The sequence below is a fragment of the Macrobrachium nipponense genome, chromosome 23 (assembly GCF_015104395.2).
Source record: "Macrobrachium nipponense isolate FS-2020 chromosome 23, ASM1510439v2, whole genome shotgun sequence".
In the NCBI taxonomy this organism is placed as follows: domain Eukaryota; kingdom Metazoa; phylum Arthropoda; class Malacostraca; order Decapoda; family Palaemonidae; genus Macrobrachium; species Macrobrachium nipponense.
This window is the reverse complement of record NC_061090.1, coordinates 21,558,752-21,578,234: the sequence shown is the minus strand read 5'-3', so window position 1 is coordinate 21,578,234 and position 19,483 is coordinate 21,558,752. Positions and strand designations below refer to the sequence as shown.

Genomic DNA, 19,483 nt, shown 5'->3' with positions numbered 1-19,483 from the left:
CAAATTGGGCATAGGTCAAGATACTTTAATATTGCTGTCTAAACCATGACTTCTATTTCAGATTCTTTACAATTATCAGGCACGTTGAGGGAGATATATTTGCTCTTGGGGAAGAAGTGCGAAAAGTGGTTACAGAAACTAACCCTCAAAAGCATGCCGTTCTTCAAGTAAACGAGTCCCAGAGGTGGATTAAAGTGAAAGGCAACCATTATCAAGCTCTCAAAGATTTCCTGCTTTTAAAGGGATTCTAACTGGGATAAAAAAAAAAATGTACAAAATCAATAGATGTTTTAGGAATACTGTTATACCGAGACTTATTACCCTCATGAATATAGTTCTTTGGAACGATAAATTAGTTATGTCAAATACTTTATCGGCATTAACCTCAACTTTCTCAGAATAACTTTAAATTTACTGCTAAGTCTGCACATTTAAAATGTAACCTTCTCAAGCCAACATTATACTTAGCGATACTGGGAAAATTAAAATAGAAAGTAGCACAACAATTTATTAGTAAAGGCACTGACAAGTCAGATCTGACTAGTCAATTTACTTTCCACAATACTTTGCTTAGTTAACTACATAACATGTTTATAACAATTTATATTTCACAATATTTGCATTTTTATAACTTTATAATTCACAATACTTACCAAGATGTATTAAATCATACTTACTCAAACCATTGTTACATCTGCAATGAGAAAAGCTTACCATTAACACCTGGTACCACACCAAAAATGTAGAATTATTTCATCATTATTCAGTTTATCATTGAGGAATCAGTATCATTCACATTGGCTCTAAAGTATATCACCAAGGCAGTTCTAAAGAATCATGCCAAGATCATTCGATTCGGCTCGATGGTATCATCAAAAAACGTGTTTTGACTATATGAACATTTAACTAACCAAATTTTAAGGAACAACAGGATAGTAAGCCTGCCCTATTTTGGTTCACATCACAACCGTAAACTAGCAATCTAAATTTATATGCAATTTACTAGGTAGTTTAACATTTTTCTCTAAGAGTAAAAATTAAATACTATACCTAGTAATCACTGCATCCGGTGCATTTCCACACTTGAAAAATCTGAAATCAGAAATCTGTCAGTGATAATTGCCTTCAGACTTAATATAAATGGGAACAAAATAGATATCAATAATTTAATTCATTCAGAGCAACTTTAGCTCTTTTGCAACTCCTTGGATTATAAACCTTGCTTCAATGAGAATCATATTGCAAACAGAATTATAGTCAAATTACACTGTCAGAAGTTTCTTGGCACAACCATTAAATTACAAATGATTGCTTCCTAAGAACTATTTGATCTGCCCCAGAAATGGCACTATCACCTGAAATAATTCAGGGTAGCGTGGCGCGGCAAGGGGCACTGAGTACTAGATACAAAAAGCTTTCAAGTTTACTATATCAAATGGATAGTGAATTAATTACCAACCATGGAAATTTATTATTTAACAATTCAACCCCAAACCTAAGAAAACATAGGAAAAAAAGCTTATATGGACTACAAGGCAAACTGTAAACCAGAGGTATTGAAATTATAATTGTACTTGCTACCTACATTGAAATGTACAATCCCTAAGTCAACCATGCTACAATGGCACTACCACCTGAAATAATCCAAGGTACCTAAAGTAATAAATAAAACAAATTAAAAGGGAGGTTATAAATACCTTAGAATTGTGGCCAATGTATACTGCTTGCCTTGACACTACACGCTGTAACTGAGAGAAAAATACACTAGAATCATAAAGCTAACCATTCCTGTCTTGGTGTCAGGACTGAAAATAAGAATACCTTATCATCAATAAAGGCCTTAAGGGGGCCGGCCGGCTAATGCCCTTTAAGGACAGGACTTTGATATTCATACCACTTAATAAGGTGACTTGGGACATCGCCAAACCGCATATGATTTTCGCCTCTGACCTTCGGTTTTGTGACGCCAGGGCAATTTATCCCGAAAATACACCATTTTTCAAATTCTATCTCCTCCCTTGATATTTAATATTAAGACCTGGGATTACTACCATATATAGACCTGATGTAGACCTCCAATCGAATGGAGAGTTTTTTTTCTAAAAGTCATTTTTTTGCAAGATATGAATTTTTCAATATGGTAAAAAAATAAACCCTATAAATCACGAGAACAAAAATAAAAAAAAATACGAAACAAAAATTGGAAAAAAGGGCTCTATTTGATTGTTCTATAATGTCTTTCCGAGTTATATACCAAATTCCAATGTTATAGCTCTAAAACTAAGTGAGAAGATAGATTTTGAAGGTCATTAAGTATAGTTTTGAGATACGGGCGTTCAAAGTTTTCCTTCGTATTTCTATAAAGACAATATTAATAAATAATGATTATTATGAATGTATATTTCTTTTTTGTGTATTAATAAACCAAAACTATTTTATTTATCATAATTTAATCATAAATGATGATCCCTTTGCTCATATATTGCAGCCTGGGGCACTGCTTGAGGCAAGATGGGGCACTCCTTCCTACGCAATTCTCTCTCCCCCCTTCACTAACTGGGCTTATTACACCAAATTTTTTTCTTCTGTATGTTAGCGAGATGTTTTCCTTGTATTTTCCTTTTTGGCATGATGAAATTCTTGCCCGAAACAAAGATAAACAAACGTAACTGCAAGAGAATGTCAAGAGGTGAAACTCGAAGGCGTACTCTTTTTTTACAAAGACAATTTAATAAATCATGATTATTATGAATTTCATATTCCATTTTGGGTTTTAAAAAACCAAAACTTTGTTATTTATCATAAATGAAGATCTCTTTGCTCAAAGATCGTAGCCTTGGTGCACAAGTGTGACGTGTGCTGTCAAGCAAGACGGGGGCGTTACTAAGCAACCCTCCCCTCTCTTTTCACTAACTACGCATATATTATGATATTCTGTAATAATACTTGAGCGATTTTTTGTCGTCTGTATGTTAGCGAGATGTTTTCCTTGTCTTTTCCTCATTGGCATGATGAAATCCTTGCCAAAACATACATAAACATACGTAAAAGCAGGCGTATGTCAGAGGTGAAATGGAACGTGTAGACTACTCGCAGTCTGTGATCGCACTAAATCAGGACTGGACTTGGTAGCTGAGCCTGGTCTCCTTCTCGACTCGGGGAATGTCTACAGATGCCATTTCTCCCAATTTCTTTGACAATAATTATAAAAATTTACGATAATAGAGGAAATATTGCATTTTTTTGTACGGATCAATGTTTTAGGCTTATTGAGTTACGTTAACTAATTACCCTGTAACTACGAAAAGTAAGAGGAATTTTGACGAAATATTTCGTATACGTATTCTCAATTGCCATATGAAGCTCCATGAATTTTTTCATGACTTTGCATTTTTCGCCCTATACCTCCATATAAAGGGGTTCCGGCCGGGCCCCTTAATGGCAACCATACTAAACTGTGCACAAGCTGCGCAGTCCCCAAAATCATTCGATTCGGCTCGATAGTATCATCAAAAAACGTGTTTTGACTATATGAACATTTAACTAACCAAATTTTAAGGAACAACAGGATAGTAAGCCTGCCCTATTTTGGTTCACATCACAACCGTAAACTAGCAATCTAAATTTATATGCAATTTACTAGGTAGTTTAACATTTTTCTCTTCGAGTAAAAATTAAATACTATACCTAGTAATCACTGCATCCGGTGCATTTCCACACTTGAAAAATCTGAAATTAGAAATTGTGTCAGTGATAATTGCCTTCAGACTTAATATAAATGGGAAAAAAATAGATATCAATAATTTAATTCATTCAGAGCAACTTTAGCTCTTTTGCAACTCCTTGGATTATAAACCTTGCTTCAATGAGAATCATATTACAAACAGAATTATAGTCAAATTACACTGTCAGAAGTTTCTTGGCACAACCATTAAATTACAAATGATTGCTTCCTAAGAACTATTTGATCTGCCCCAGAAATGGCACTATCACCTGAAATAATTCAGGGTAGCGTGGCGCGGCAAGGGGCACTGAGTACTAGATACAAAAAGCTTTCAAGTTTACTATATCAAATGGATAGTGAAGTAATTACCAACCATGGAAATTTACTATTTAACAATTCAACCCCAAAACTAAGAAAACATAGGAAAAAAAAGCTTATAAGGACTACAAGGCAAACTGTAAACCAGAGGTAATGAAATTATAATTGTACTTGCTACCTACATTGAAATGTACAATCCCTAAGTCAACCATGCTACAATGGCACTACCACCTGAAATAATCCAAGGTACCTAAAGTAATAAATAAAACAAATTAAAAGGGAGGTTATAAATACCTTAGAATTGTGGCCAATGTATACTTGCTTGCCTTGACACTACATGCTGCAACAGAGAAAAATACACTAGAATCATAAAACCAACCATTCCTAATCTGTAGTCAATTATTTGTACGATATATCACCGTACTCTTAAGTAACTGCCTGCTAGGGACTCCAAAGAGCCATGGAATATACTTCTCCCAATCCTCACCCAGCCCAAGCAGGTACTAGGGGACTAAGCTGATCTGTGATGCATGACACTGGACAACTTCAGAGGAAGTTGCACAAGTCAATCTGCAGGATGGCCAGCGTGAGCTAGCTACCCACATTACAACAATTTTGACAATAAAAAAGCTGTACTTGAGAAAAACCATCCTGATAGTAATTGGAGATCCTTCAAGCAAATTCATAATGACATGTGACTATGTTGAAAGCATCAGAGTTAAGGGAGAAACCCAATTCTGAATGTTCTGGAGGTGTCTTACCAGAATATTCAATACAAATAGGCTTCAACAACCTCTTCTAAAACCAGCACAACCAACATATTGATCAGATAGTTTCTAAAAATAAACCTCCTATAGACTTTAAAAGCTGTTTAAATCTTATCACTGTCAGTGAATTGCATCCCTGAGATGTTTTGAAACTTTAAATTCCCCTGGTGGATTTACATTAAATAAAATTAATATTTTAAAGTAAACACACATGTATCATTAAAAAGTGAGGTTGTACATACCTTAGGATTTTGTACACTGCCTTGCCTGACACCCTTACGATTTCGTACAGTGCCTTGCCCGACACTACATGCTGCAAAAGGAAAAATACACCATAATCAGAACACAGGCTACCATTTCTAAGATTACTTGCAATTCTGTATTAATAATTTTTTGTAGGATATATCACCGTACTCCTTGGTAACTGCCCACTAGGGACTCCAAAGAGCCATGGAATATACATCCTCCTAATCCTCACCCAGCCCCAAAAGGTACTAGGGGACTAAGCTCATCTGTGATGCTTGACACTGAACAACTTCATTGGAAGTTGCATAAGTCAATCTGCAGGATGGCCAGCGTGAGCCAGCTACCCACAATACATCACATTGATTTTGACTAAAATGCTATACTTGAGAAAACCCATCCTAGAAATAAATGGAGATATATCAAACAGCATAGGATAAAAGTTTAGTTTAACCAGCCTGAGACTAAAAAAAGGCTCTTCTCAGGCTGGTTCCCAGGAATTAAACTAAAAACTAAATTAAAAAAACAGACTTCTTAGGAACATGATGGCCTTGATTAATTTATCATTGGAGATAGCTGAAGCTCATACTCTAGTAATGATGCTAGTGAACATATGGTGAAAGAATCAGTCAAGCACAATATCCAATCTGAACCTGGTCTTGTCCTACTAGGATGTTCAATACAACTATCTCTGCTAACAAGCAGCAATGTCAACTTTTTCTCAGAAGGAAGTTCCTTTAGACTTTTCATAAACTGTTCAAATCTTTAATTAGGCACAGTGATTTGCATCCTTCAAGATGTTTTGAAAACTGAATTCCTGCCCCTGGTGGATTTATATGGTTAACCCTGGAGAGGTAACGCTAAGCATAAATAACCATGAAGCTGCGCAAAAACGCGTTTTTTTAAGAACTGCACAATTGGGTTTCCCATTAGTCAAAAAGTTAGCCCGTGAATCGACAGCTGAGCATGCGCTCTTGCAGATGTCGGACGTTCTCTAGCTGCTGCTCTGTTCACCTCAATGCCACAAAACATTTTTCACGAGTATACCGGTCATTTATGACCCAACCGTCCGTTGTACGTCAGTATAGTGAAAGTCAGTTTTTATATAATTGATTATAGCGTAATTGTCACTATTGATATTTTTATACAACTTTTCTGAATGTGATGAGAAAATCACTTATTTTTTTAGATATTTAGTAAAAATGATATTGTTCAGATACAATAAAGTTTTGTACATACTTACCTGGCAGATATACACTTAGCTATGGACGACCGAGTCTATAGCTAAGTATATATCTGCTGGGTAAGTTGCATGTACAAAAATATTTTTTTCATTCTTTGATTTAAACACCTGAGTAGCATTAAGGGTTGTTGAAACCTACAAGACAAACCCTTATTGTCGTTACAACTTAAGTGGAAAATAGGCTATTAAATCATTTTTTTATGGCCGGTCATATATACCCAGTTACCTTAATAAGTAATGCAAATTACCGTTACCTGACCAAGGTTAAACTCTAAAACATATAAAATTAATATAAATCTTAAAAAAGTTACACATACCTTCAAATTATGTCCACTGTATTCTGCATGCCTTGACAGACTTAAGATTGTGCAACTGCAAAGTGAAAAATACACAACTCAGAAAAAAGCTTAATTCATAAGACTAACAATCAAAATTATGTCATTCTTCTGTACGATATATCACCGTACTCTCTGGTAATTGCCCACTAGGGACTCCAAAGAGCCATGGAATATACACCGTCATAACCCTCACCCAGCCCCAAAAAGGTACTAGGGGACTAAGTTCATCTGCGATGCATGACACTGGACAACTTCATTGGAAGTTGCATAAGTCAATCTGCAGGATGGCCGGCGTGAGCCAGCTACCCACATTACATCAAATTAACCCTGAGGAGCAGGGAGTAATAAATGAATATGCAGCAACCCCAGCTGTGCTAACCATGTAGACTGCAGATCTCATTTTCATAAAAAACCAAATCCATTCCACATTTAAATGAAGATACAAGTTACGAGGCTAATGGTGTATTTGCTTCCGGTGACATATATCCAAGCCACTGAGGAGGACATTCATACCCCTTGGGTATATGACTGATTTCAATGTCACTGTATACATGGGTAGACTTGGTAAACTATTTAAAAACTATAAATGCTTTGAATTTTCAATGTTCTATTCCTGATGTATGTATTAAACTAATTATATTGGGAAATTCATTGGGGATCTGGAGTAACCAAAGGTTAAACCCTGATTTAACATTTACAAGAAATCATGGATATCTATTCAAGGTACTTGTACTTGTAATTGCTTATAAGTCAATAAATGGGACAGTTGGCATTATCCAGCCACCCACATCCCATTGAATTTTGTAATGATAATTCTAAGGTAACCATTCTATAAAAATTGAACGGGTTACAAGTCTACAATTCACACAAAATTACATCCTATATTAAAAGAATAACCAAAAATCAACTTACAATTATGTAGTGAGTGGCACTTTCCCTCCCAGCCATACAGTCTAGATCTGAAATACCCAAGAAATAATTTACAATATATACACCAACTTTTATACAAATCCCTGTATATTTGTATTCACTGTAAGATTTGATATTCAAGCTATCAAATAATTAGCTATTTCATCAACCTGTTGACTTTAAATCTCATTCATTTGGAATGATGGAGTAAGAACAACTGTTAGAACTTTCATGGCACAACCATCCAATTGGTGAACAATTGCTTCCTATGAACTATTTTATCTATCCCCTACAATGGCACTTCATCTGAAATATTACCAGTGCAGTGTGGCGATGTACGGGACATAGGGAAATTCCCTTCTATTCCTGGCTACCCATACTTGATGTATGTATTAAACTAATTATACCACGTTATATTAGGACTTGAGTGGACTTATGCAAGACCCCAGTATGTAAGTATATTGGGAAATTCATTCGGGATCTGGAGTAACCTATAGGATAAACCAAGGTTTAACATTTACAAGAAATCACTGATACCTATTAAAGGTACTTGTACGTGCTTTCAAGTCAATAAATGAGACAGCAGGCATTATCCAGCTACCTGCATCACATTAAATTTTGCATGATAATTCTAAGGCAACCATTCTATAAAAATTGAGCGGGTGTAAAGTCTACAATTTACAAAAAATTACTTCCTACATTAAATGAAAATACAAAATTTAACTTACAATTTTGTAGTCGGTGGCACTTTCCCTCCCAGCCATACAGTCTAGATCTGAAATACCCAAGAATAGTTTACAATACATACACCAACTCATACAAACCCCTGAACATTTGTATTCACTGTAAGATTTTATATTCTAGCTATCAAACATTTAGCTATATCATCAACTTTAAATCTCATGCATTTGGAATGATGGACTAAGACCAACTGTTAGAACTTTCATGGCACAACCATCCAATTGGTGAACAATTGCTTCCTATGAACTGTTTATCTGTCCCCTACAATGGCACTTCATCTGAAATATTACCAGTGCAGTGTGGCGATGTACGGGACATTGGGAAATTCCCTTCTACTGCTGTTATATTAGTACTTGAGTGGACTTAAGCAAAAGACCCCAGTATATAAGCATATTGGGAAATTCATTGAGGATCTGGAGTAACCAAAAGGTTAAACCCTGGTTTAACATTTACAAGAAATCATGGATATCTATCTATTCAAGATACTTGTACTTGCTTTCAAGTCAATAAATGGGACAGCTGGCATTATCTAGCTACCAACATCACATTGAATCTTGTATGATAATTCTAAGGCAACCATTCTATAAAAATTCAACAGGTGTAAAGTCCATAATTTACACAATTACATCCTACATTAAAAGAAAACCCAAAAATCAACTTACAATTTTGAAGTCAGTGGCACTTTCCCTCCCATCCATACAGTCTAGATCTGAAATACCCAAGAAATATAGTTTACAATACATATACCAACTTTTAAACAAATCCCTGTATATTTGTATTCACTGTAAGATTTGATACTCTAGCTATCGAATATTTAGCTATTTCATCAACCTGTTACTTTAAATCTCATGCATTTGGAATGATGGACTAAGAACTTTCATGGCACAACCATCCACTTGGTGAACAATTGCTTCCTATGAACTGTCTATGTCCCCTACAATGGCACTTCATCTGAAATATTACCAGTGCAGTGGGGCAATGTACGGGACATAGGGAAATTCCCTTCTTACTTGGGATCTAATATTTCAAACAAACACTGCACACTACAAAAATGGTTGGCATGTACTTTTGAACAACATACCTTTACATGTTACACTGGCTCCATTTTGCCATAGCAAGAGTGAACCACCAGAAAGAAATGAACAGATTAATAAGCCTACCACAAAAAATCTCCAAAAATTACTTAAAACCATATATTTGCATCCACTAAGATTTGCTATTCAAGCTATCAAAAATATTTATTTCATCAATACGAAATATTCACATCTCATGCTATTGGAAATGATGGCCCAAGACCAACTGTTAGAACTTTCATGGCACAACCATCCAATTGGTGAACAATTGCTTCCTATGAACTGTTTATCTGTCCCCTACAATGGCATCAACTCAAATTTACCAGTATGGTGTGGCATTGTAAGGGACATATGGAACTTCCCTTCTTACTTGGGGGAACTATCATACTAAAACAAATATGCAAACTAAAAAATTTGCCTACATTTGTACATACCTCTGCATGCTGCGCTGCCACCATTTTCCCATGGCAAAAATAAAGCAGCTGGGTAGAGTTAGGGTACCTATCTGCGGCGGCCCAGACTATGGCAGTTGCGGTTTTTCTATGCAGTTTTACCCACTGAACAAGAATTGAAAGTACGTAACATTCATTCGGACGACTGTAATTAACCCCCAGTGGCCAGTACTAAATCACAGCAAAATACATTGGACGCCCCCATCCCTAGTGGATGTCGTATCCGCTGTTACGTTTCTTGCAGGGTAATTTTAACTCATTATCACAAAAAATGTTTTGGCGTAGACATATACACGTTCTACCTAGAAGTCAATTTGAGGTACTGCAATGTTATTACTTGATAAGTTACACTGTATAAAAATTTAATTATGCTAAAGTACTTTTATATACTGTACTACAGACCAAGTAATTGTGAATCAAAGCCCTCCTCCTCCCCTCACATGGGAAATGAGTAAAAAAATTGAAATGCTTACCTTAGTTATTCCTCTCTTACCCTTGAAATTGGGCAGTTTCGTACATCAACATTAATGCTATTGCAATTTTCAAAATTTTTAAGATCCGCAGTGAATCTGTAAGCATCGTAATTACTTGGAGTATATGAAAAGCTTTTATTATAAAAGTGTCATATTCACAAAGTTGCACTACCTACTAGGTGCCAATTGGATAAATATTCAGAAATAAGCATCCTATTTGTCCACAGAGAACATGAAGTCATCCTCCCTACTAGACAATTTTCAGTGGGAAGACAGCAGGAATTCTGTCAGTCCTATTCTCCAGGGAGTTTGTTTTGGAACATTTCATTTTGGTTGGAAGCACACTTACCACTGTTTGTTTGTATGGTGTTTTTACATCGCATGGAACCAGTGATTATTCAGAAACGGAATGCCCGAGAATCAAACTAGGTTAGGTAACTTGAACATTACATGGGGGGGGGAGTAAACTTATGTAGTAAAAGACATCTTAGAACCCCCAACTCAACTTTCATGGCCAACAGTTTTATGTATGATCACAGATTTCTTGAAAAATCAGAGGAACACAGCTTCTCCCATGGCAAAATCTATTTTACAGCAACGACTTCTTCACATGGCACAGTTCCGATGTTCATTTCAGGAAGTCGCAACTTGATAGCAGCCAGTTTCAATGGAATGGCTGAGAATCAAACTTGCGACCACCAAGGTGGGACACCAACACCATACCATACCAACCACACCACTGAAGTGCTGCCATTCTGTCAGCTGGCCTTATGGACTTTTTGAAGCTATGCAAGATAATTCAATTTACATTTGATTTGATCATCAACCGAGTTCTCAGAGGTCTAATACTGGCCAAAAAATTCTAGTGCAGAAAGGAGTAGTTTTCATTAGATGCAGATTAAGTCAACTAAAGTAATTTATGGCATATATTTTTATTTGGCAATGCAGGAATTTGGTCTTCCTCTGCCATAAAATGTTAATAGGTACATCCATTGGCAGGCATTTAAGGTATGAGAGAAACACTGAAGCGTATCCAGTACTTTCAAAAAAAAATAAAAAATAAAGATGGACTTAATGTTACAGACATATTCTATGCCAACACTGACTGGAGCACCTTGCTTCTTAGAAGCAGTGAGAACCATTAGGGATTAATGTATGATTCTATACAAATTGGGTTGGGGGGGCAAATAAGGTGAAAACAAGTTACCTTTACCATAAATTTCTAGTTTGTGACAAAAAAGGTACTTTAAATTTGATTTACACTAAAGCAAATGTCTAGCATAAATTCATTATATACATTGAAAAATATTTTGTTACTCGTGTACTGTATATTTTACTTTTATATTTTTCACATGTAATCAAAAAAATACAACTTAGCCACAGAATAATTTACAAATGTGACTAGTTTATTTTTAAATAAACTGGCAAAAACTAATTTCAATTTATGTCGTTGAAATTTTAGTTTATTCAATGTGCAATATATTCAGGAAACTTATAACAAACTGGTCATAGGTAAGATACTTTAAATATTGCTGTTAACAAATAATCAAAATGGAAAATAGTGATTGCAGTAGTGCCTATTTCTTTTTTTTATAAACAGACTTGTATGACTGGTTTTTTTTTTTTTTTCCAAACCATGACTTCTATTTCAGATTCTTTACAACAACCAGGCACATTGAGGGAGATATATTTGCTCTTGGGGAAGAAGTGCAAAAAGTAGTTACAGAAACTAATCCTCAAAAGCATGCCGTTGTTCTTCAAGTAAACGAGTCCCAGAGGTGGATTAAAGTGGAAGGCAACCATTATCAAGCTCTCAAAGATTTCCTGCTTTCAAAGGGATTCTAACTGGGATAAAAAAAAAAAAAAAAATAAATGTACAAAATCAAATAGATGTTTTAGGAATACTGTTATACCAAGACTTATTACCCTCATGAATATAGTTCTTTGGAACGATAAATTAGTTATGTCAAATACTTTATCGGCATTAACCTCAACTTTCTCAGAGTAACTTGTAAATTTACTGCTAACTGTTTGCAAATTTAATATGTAACCCTTCTCAAGCCAACATTATACTTAGCGGTATTGGGAAAATTAAAATAGAAAGTAGCACAACAATTTATTAGTTAAGGCACTGACAAGTCAGATCTGACCAGTCAATTTACTTTCCACAATACTTTGCTTAGCTAACTCTACATAACATGTTTATAACAATTTATATTTCACAATATTTGCATTTTTATAACTTTATAATTCACAATACTTACCAAGATGTATTAAATCATACTTACTCAAACAATTGTTCCATCTGCAATGAGAAAAGCTTACCATTAACACCTAGTACCACACCAAAAATGTAGAATTATTTCATCATTAGTCAGTTTATCATTGAGGAATCAGTATCATTCACATTGGCTCTAAAGTATATCACCAAGCCAGTTCTACCATAATGTCATGTCAGTTAAATTACACTATGTATATGGGAGGCTAAAAAAAACTACATACCTTACCTAACGCCAGCCATATTCCAGCAAACATAGGTCTCTGTCTAGGTGTCAGGACTGAAAAGAAGAATACCTTTATCAATAAAGGCCTTAATGGCAACCATACTAAACTGTGCACAAGCTGCTCAGTCCTATCATTGAAGAATCATGCCAAGATCATTCAATTCGGCTCGATGGTATCATCAAAAACGTGTTTTTACTATATGAACATTTTTAACTAACCAAATTTTAAGGAACACACACAGGATTACTATATGAACATTTTTAACTAACCAAATTTTAAGGAACACAACAGGATAGTAAGCCTGCCCTATTTTCGTTCACATCACAACCGTAAACTAGCAATCTAAATTTACATGCAATTTTCTTTGAGTAAAAATTAAAATACTATACCTATTAATCACTGCATCCGGTGCATTTCCACACTTGAAAAATCTGAAATCAGAAATCTGTCAGTGATAATTGCCTTCACTTATGAATGGGAAAAAAATTCAGATATATCAATAATTTAATTAATTCAGAGCAACTTTAGCTCTTTTGCAACTCCTTGGATTATAAACCTTACTTCAATGAGAATCATATTACAAAAAGAATTATGGTCAAATTACACTGTCAGAAGTTTCTTGGCACAACCATTAAATTACAAATGATTGCTTCCTAAGAACTATTTGATCTGCCCCAGAAATGGCACTATCACCTGAAATAATTCAGGGTAGCGTGGCGCGGCAAGGGGCACTGAGTACTAGATACAAAAAGCTTTCAAGTTTACTATATCAAATGGATAGTGAAGTAATTACCAACCAAGGAAATTTACTATTTAACAATTCAACCCCAAAACTAAGAAAACATAGGAAAAAAAGCTTATAAGGACTACAAGGCAAACTGTAAAACAGAGGTAATGAAATCATAATTGTACTTGCTACCTACATTGAAATGTACAATCCCTAAGTCACTAAGTCAACTACCACCTGAAATAATCCAAGGTACCTAAAGTAATAAATAAAACAAATTAAAAGGGAGGTTATAAATACCTTAGAATTGTGGCCAATCTATACTGCTTGCATCGACACTACACGCTGCAACAGAGAACAATACACTAGAATCATAAAGCCAACCATTCCTAATCTGTAGTCAATTATTTCTACGATATATCACCGTACTCTCAAGTAACTGCCCGCTATGGACTCCAAAGAGCCATGGAATATACATCTCCCAATCCTCACCCAGCCCAAGCAGGTACTAGGGGACTAAGCTGATCTGTGATGCATGACACTGGACAACTTCAGTGGAAGTTGCACAAGTCAATCTGCAGGATGGCCAGCGTGAGCTAGCTACCCACATTACACCAATTTGACAATAAAAAAGCTGTACTTGAGAAAAACCATCCTGCTAGTAATTGGAGATCCTTCAAGCAAATTCATAATGACATGTGACTATGTTGAAAGCAGAGTAAAGGGAGAAACCCAATTCTGAATGTTCTGGAGGTGTCCTACCAGAATATTCAATATAAATAGGCTTCAACAACCTCTTCTAAAACCAGCACAACCAACATATTGATCAGATAGTTTCTAAAAACAGACCTCCTTTAGACTTTTAAAAGCTGTTTAAATCTTATCACTGTCAGTGAATTGCATCCCTGAGATGTTATGTAACTTTAAATTCCCCTGGTGGATTTACATTAAATAAAATCAATAATGTGGATTTACATTAAATAAAATTAATATTCTAATATCATTAAAGTGTGAGGTTGTACATACCTTAGGATTTTGTACACTGCCTTGCCTGACACTACATGCTGCAAAAGGAAAAATACACCAGAATCAGAACACAGGCTACCATTTCTAAGACTACTTGCAATTCTGTATTAATAATTTTTTGTAGGATATATCACCGTACTCCTTGGTAACTGCCCACTAGGGACTCCAAAGAGCCATGGAATATACATCCTCCTAATCCTCACCCAGCCCCAAAAGGTACTAGGGGACTAAGCTCATCTGTGATGCTTGACACTGAACAACTTCATTGGAAGTTGCATAAGTCAATCTGCAGGATGGCCAGCGTGAGCCAGCTACCCACAATACATCACATTGATTTTGACTAAAATGCTATACTTGAGAAAACCCATCCTAGAAATAAATGGATATATCAAACAGCATAGGATAAAAGTTTAGTTTAACCAGCCTGAGACTAAAAAAAGGCTCTTCTCAGGCTGGTTCCCAGGAATTAAACTAAAAACTAAATTAAAAAAACAGACTTCTTAGGAACATGATGGCCTCGATTAATTTATCATTGGAGATAGCTGAAGCTCATACTCTAGTAATGATGCTAGTGAACATATGGTGAAAGAATCAGTCAAGCACAATATCCAATCTGAACCTGGTCTTGTCCTACTAGGATGTTCAATACAACTATCTCTGCTAACAAGCAGCAATGTCAACTTTTTCTCAGAAGGAAGTTCCTTTAGACTTTTCATAAACTGTTCAAATCTTTAATTAGGCACAGTGATTTGCATCCTTCAAGATGTTTTGAAAACTGAATTCCTGCCCCTGGTGGATTTATATGGTTAACCCTGGAGAGGTAACGCTAAGCATAAATAACCATGAAGCTGCACAAAAACGCGTATTTTAAGAACTGCACAATTGGGTTTCCCATTAGTCAAAAAGTTAGCCCGTGAATCGACAGCTGAGCATGCGCTCTTGCAGATGTCGGACGTTCTCTAGCTGCTGCTCTGTTCACCTCAATGCCACAAAACATTTTTCACGAGTATACCGGTCTTTTATGACCCAACCGTCCGTTGTACGTCAGTATAGTAAAAGTCACAGTTTTATATAATTGATTATAGCGTAATTGTCACTATTGATATTTTTATACAACTTTTCTGAATGTGATGAGAAAATCACTTATTTTTTTTAGATATTTAGTAAAAATATTGTTCAGATACAATAAAGTTTTGTACATACTTACCTGGCAGATATACACTTAGACTATGGACAACCGAGTCTATAGCTAAGTATATATCTGCTGGGTAAGTTGCATGTACAAAAATATTTTTTTCATTCTTTGTTTGATTTAAACACCTGAGTAGCATTAAGGGTTGTTGAAACCTATAAGACAAACCCTAATTGGAAAATCGGCTATTAAATCATTTTTTTATGGCCGGTCATATATGCCCAGTTACCTTAATAAGTAACGCAAATTACCGTTACCTGACCAGGGTTAAACTCTAAAACATATAAAATTAATATAAATCTTAAAAAAAAGTTACACATACCTTCAAATTGTGTCCACTGTATTCTGCATGCCTTGACAGACTTAAGATTGTGCAACTGCAAAGTGAAAAATACACAACTCAGTAAAAAGCTTAATTCATAAGACTACTAACAATTATAATAATGTCATTCTTCTGTACGATATATCACCGTACTCTCTGGTAATTGCCCACTAGGGACTCCAAAGAGCCATGGAATATACACCGTCATAATCCTCACCCAGCCCCAAAAGGTACTAGGGGACTAAGTTCATCTGCGATGCATGACACTGGACAACTTCATTGGAAGTTGCATAAGTCAATCTGCAGGATGGCCGGCGTGAGCCAGCTACCCACATTACATCAAATTAACCCTGAGGAGCAGGGGGTAATAAATAAATATGCAGCAACTCTAGCTGTGCTAACCATGTAGACTGCAGGTCTCACTTTCATAAAAAACCAAATCCATTCCACATTTAAATGAAGATACAGGTTACGAGGCTAATGGTGTATTTGCTTCCGGTGACATGTATCCAAGCCACTGAGGAGGACATTCATACCCCTTGGGTATATGACTGATTTCAATGTCACTGTATACATGGGTAGACTTGGTAAACTATTTAAAAACTATAAATGCTTTGAATTTCCAATGTTCTATTCCTTATGTATGTATTAAACTAATTATACTGGGAAATTCATTGGGGATCTGGAGTAACCAAAGGTTAAACCCTGGTTTAACATTTACAAGAAATCATGGATATCTATTCAAGGTACTTGTAATTGCTTAAAAGTCAATAAATGGGACAGTTGGCATTATCCAGCTACCCACATCACATTGAATTTTGTATGATAATTCTAAGATAACCATTCTATAAAAATTGAACGGGTTTTAAGACTACAACTCACACAAAATAACATTCTACATTAAAAGAATAACCAAAAATCAACTTACAATTATGTAGCGAGTGGCACTTTCCCTCTCAGCCATACAGTCTAGATCTGAAATACCCAAGAAATAGTTTACAATATATACACCAACTTTTATACAAATCCCTGTATATTTGTATTCACTGATTTGATATTCAAGCTATCAAATATTTAGCTATTTCATCAACCTGTTACTTTAAATCTCAGGCATTTGGAATGATGGACTAAGAACAACTGTTAGAACTTTCATGGCACAACCATCCAATTGGTGAACAATTGCTTCCTATGAACTGTTTTATCTATCCCCTACAATGGCACTTCATCTGAAATATTACCAGTGCAGTGTGGCGTTGTACGGGACAGGGAAATTCCCTTGTATTCCAGGCTACTCATACCTGATGTATGTATTAAACTAATTATACCATGTTATATTAGGACCTGAGTGGACTTCAGCAAAAGACCCCAGTATATAATCATATTGGGAAATTCATTGAGGATCTGGAGTAACCAAAAGGTTAAACCCTGGTTTAACATTTACAAGAAATCATGGATATCTATTCAAGATACTTGTACTTGCTTTCAAGTCAATAAATGGGACAGCTGACATTATCCAGCCACCCACATCACATTGAATATTGTATGATAATTCTAAGGCAACCCTTCTATAAAAATTAAACGGGTGTAGTGTACAATTTACAAAAAATTACATCCATTAAATAAAAATACAAAAATCAACTTACAATTTTGTAGTCAGTGGCACTTTCCCTCCCAGCCATAGCGTCTAGGCCTGAAATACCCAAGGAATACAGTTTACAATACATATAACAACTTAAATACAAATCCCTGCATGTTTGTATTCACTGTAAGATTTGATATTCAAGCTATCAAATATTTAGCTATTTCATCAACCTGTTACTTTAAATCTCATGCATTTGGAATGATGGACTAAGAAAAACTGTTAGAACTTTCATGGCACAACCATCCATTGGTGAACAATTGCTTCCTATGAACTGTTTTATCTATCCCCTACAATGGCACTTCATCTGAAATATTACCAGTGCAGTGTGGCGATGTACGGGACATAGGGAAATTCCCTTCTTACTCGAGATCTAATATTTCAAAACAAACACTGCACAGTACAAAATTGATTTGCACGTACACTTGAACAACATACCTTTGCATGTTACACTGGCTCCATTTAGCCATAGCAAGAATGAACCACCTGAAAGAAATGAACAGATTTAATAAGCCTACCATAAAAATTTTCAAAAAATTACTTAAACCATATATTTGCATTACTAAGACTTGATATCAAGCTTACAATATTTATCTTATTTCATCAATAGGATATTTTCACATCTCATGCTATTGAAAATGATGGCCCAAGACCAACTGTTAGAACTTTCATGGCACAACCATCCAATTGGTGAACAATTGCTTCCTATGAACTATTTATCTGTCCCCTACAATGGCACTTCATCTGAAATATTACCAGTGCAGTGTGGCGTTGTACGGGACATTGGGAAATTCCCCTTTTACTAAAAAAAAAAAAAAAAAAAAAAAAAAAAAAAAAAAAAAAAAAATAAAAAAAAAAAAAAAAAAAAAAAAAAAAAAAAAAAAAAAAAAAAAAAAAAAGGCAAATTACAAAAAGTGCTTGCAAGTACACTTGTACAACATACCTGTGCAGGTTACGCAGACTTCACTTTCCCATGGCAAGGATAAAGCACCTGAAAGAAATAAAAAGATCTATAACCTGACAGTAACATTTCTCCAAAAATTACTTAAAACTCAACTTACTGCAATAAAATAAATCGCAATGCTCTTTGGTATTTGCCTAGGGAATCCAATGTCATGGAATATACATCCTCCCAACCCCACCAGAACTATAAAGAGTACTATGGGACATTTAATCTGCAATGCATGACACTGGACAACCACATGTTCCACTAGTCACACTGGAAGTCAGCTGGTTCATGCCAGCTACCCACATGTTTGTCACTCAATTTGTAAAAGATGAAAACCTTAAGTTAGCATGCATTGTGAAAAGCATATCAAGCCACAAATTTTCAGTGCCATTACCTGTTGTACAATGACAGTTCAACAGTTAATCAGCTCATCCTCTTTCTAATTCTCCACTTATCACCTTATAGTTCCTTTGGAGTACACATGGCATACAACCTGATAAAAAGAAAATGTCTACCCTGATTAGAACGAAAATGTTAAGATAGCAAAGTAATTACCAAATTGTACTACTTCATTTAACATCAATTCACATTTGCCATACAAATTGTCAGGCCATTAGGACACGGACATCGTCATTGGAAGCCCACTTTCCACAGTCTGATTTATCTAGCCCTTAATTAGGAGCGATACATTACCATCATGGTAAAAAACGCGAAGGCATTAAGGGCTAAAATACAGGCTCGAAATCAATGTCTTAAGAAGGAAAAGTTAACTGGGCTTTTTACCTTTAAATTTTCTCTCGCAAACAAGCGAAAGAGGCAACACATGCTTAGTCAAGTGAATT

The 19,483-nt window shown here is 35.4% G+C and overlaps 1 long non-coding RNA gene across 1 annotated transcript; it reads right to left on the bottom strand.

Annotated features, from left to right (window-relative positions):
• Positions 1–494: 494 nt before the first annotated feature.
• LOC135199312 (uncharacterized) lies at positions 495–19,480 on the bottom strand. Its single transcript, XR_010311051.1, has 20 exons — positions 19,036–19,480; positions 18,636–18,683; positions 18,131–18,178; positions 17,697–17,743; positions 16,982–17,028; positions 16,054–16,108; positions 14,540–14,577; positions 13,814–13,858; positions 13,176–13,217; positions 12,789–12,839; positions 12,570–12,586; positions 8,946–8,992; positions 8,271–8,317; positions 7,546–7,592; positions 6,613–6,667; positions 5,052–5,122; positions 4,337–4,382; positions 3,688–3,729; positions 1,698–1,748; positions 495–1,092 (listed from the first exon to the last, which is right to left on the bottom strand). It is a non-coding gene; the product is annotated as an uncharacterized LOC135199312 (long non-coding RNA).
• Positions 19,481–19,483: the final 3 nt, after the last annotated feature.